The sequence below is a fragment of the Octodon degus genome, unplaced genomic scaffold, assembly GCF_000260255.1.
Source record: "Octodon degus isolate 3935 unplaced genomic scaffold, OctDeg1.0 scaffold00072, whole genome shotgun sequence".
Taxonomy (NCBI): Eukaryota; Metazoa; Chordata; class Mammalia; order Rodentia; family Octodontidae; genus Octodon; species Octodon degus.
Window position 1 is genome coordinate 11290015 of NW_004524648.1, and position 2233 is coordinate 11292247.

Here is a 2233-nt window from a genome sequence, read left to right on the forward strand (position 1 = left end):
TTCCCCTGCCCCTGAAATATTTCTAAGTGCCAAACAGTTTGCAAGTTAAAAGCAGTCATCTCATTCAACTGACATACACAATCCTAAAAGGCTTATCCTTATTTACTACTCCGCTAAATATGAAATATTTAGGAACAAAACTAACAAATCTATGATGAAGAAATCTACAAAATTCTAACAAAAGAAATCAAAGAACAAAATGGAGAGATTCTATGTCCATGGGCAACTCAATACTGTCAAGATGTTGATTCTTCCCAATTTGATCTTCAAATCCAGTGCAATCCTAGTGAAAATCCCAGCAAGTAGCCAGGAGCATTGGTAGACACCTGTAAACCCAGAACTTCAGGGTTGGGTAAATACCTCAGTGAACTAAAACGCCTGCTAAAGCGCCTGCTTAGGCAGACACAGCAGCCAAGGTTCCATCCCTGGCCTGCCCTGCTGGCCCCACCCCGGGGGCACGCTGAGAGGGTGATTGAGACTGGGCGTGGTGGCATGCGCCTGTAATCCCAGCACGGGGGAGGCTGAACACAAACCGATCACTAGAGTCGGATCTACATAGTGAGACCCTGTAGACCCTATAAACCCTGTACTAAAATACAAAAAATTAAAAAATGAATAAAGCAGAGCTACATGTATAATGCACACACACACACACACATCAAAAAAAAAAAAAATTTTAAAACCCCAGAACTTTAGGATGGCAGAAGTAGGATTACAAGTTCAACTTCACTAGGCAATTTAGACCTGGTCTCAAAATTTAAAAAAAAATTAAATGGGACTTGCAAAGTACCTCAGCAGTAAAGTGCCTCTGGGTTTGATCCCCAGTACCGCAGGAAGAAAAAAAGATATCTAGCAAGTTATTTTGTGGCTATTAGCTTTATTTTATTTTTACTTTTATTTTTTTCATCGCCAAAGTGGAGCAGCTTTATTTCGGTATCTGTTTAAAGATTTTGGTTATTAGCTTTAGAAAAGGACTCCAAATGACACAAAGAGCAAAGCCCACAACAGCCAACACAATATTGAAGGAAAAGAAAAATTTGGAAGAACAACACTACCAGATGTTAACACCTACTAGGTTACAGGAATGAAGTCAGTGTGGTATTGGTAAAAGGACACACAGATCAATGGGAAAGAATGCAGAGCCCAGACATTGACCCACGTAAATATAGCCAAATGACTGTGTTCAGTACCGGGTATTGAACCCAAGGAGCACTGAATTATATCCCCAGCTCTTTTAGTTTTAGGGGTTTTTTTTTTTGTTGTTGTTGTTGTTTTGTATGTTGAGACAGGTCTTGTAAGTTGCCCAGGCTGTTCTCAAACCTGTGGTCCACCTTCCCCAGCCTCCTGAGTAGCTAGTATTAAAAGCGTGCACCATCGTACTCAGCAGCCAAAAGTATACTTTTTTTTTAAAAAAAAGTCTTTTTGAGACACGGTCTCTCTACGCAGTTCAGGCTGGTCTTGAGCTCACTTTGTAGCCCAGGCAGGTCTTGAACTCACAAGGATCCTCCTGCCTCAGCCTCCCAAGTGCTGGGATTACAGGTGTGTGCCACAACATATGACCTAAAAATGTAATTTTTGACAAAGGAGCAAAAGGAAACAAAGGAGAAAAGACAGGTTTCTAAGAAGTGATGCTTGGGGCCGGGGAGATGGCTCAGTGGAATAAACGCTTCCCTGGCAAGTGCAAGGACCTGAGTTCAATCCCCGGTTCCTGGGGTGGGGGTGCTTGAGGCTAGAGCTATGGCCCAGTGGGAGGGCATTCACCTAGCCAGTGGCAGGCATCTGGTTTGACCAGAAACACACACACACACATGCACATGCACACAAAAGAAGTGGTGCTTGAATACATGTGGATATCCCCGTGATTAAAAAAAAAAAAATCAATCTAGATAACAATGTCCATCCTTCACAACAATTAACTGAAAATGGACCAATCGTAGCACTAAATGTAAATTGCAAAACTACCCCACTTCACCATGACAACTAAGGTGCAGAGAAGAAAACATAAAGCTCACTACACATGCAGGGGTGGAACATAATTTAGCCATTTGTGTTATCACAAAACCTGCTTTGCTCACTACACATACATCATTTTCCTTCCTTGGAAGAGCAGTTCCCATGTTTCTAAAGAAACAGCAGTGGGCTGGGGAGATAGCTCAGTGTGGGCCTGGCAAATGCAAGGTCCTGAGTTTAATTCCCAGTATGAGAGAAAGACAGGAGAGGAGAAGGGAGGAGA

The 2233-nt window shown here is 42.4% G+C and overlaps 1 protein-coding gene across 1 annotated transcript in view; it reads left to right on the forward strand.

The window, feature by feature from the left end:
• The window catches only part of Znf830 (zinc finger protein 830), a 29069-nt gene that overhangs the window by 21611 nt on the left and 5225 nt on the right, over positions 1-2233 (forward strand). The window lies entirely within an intron of this gene.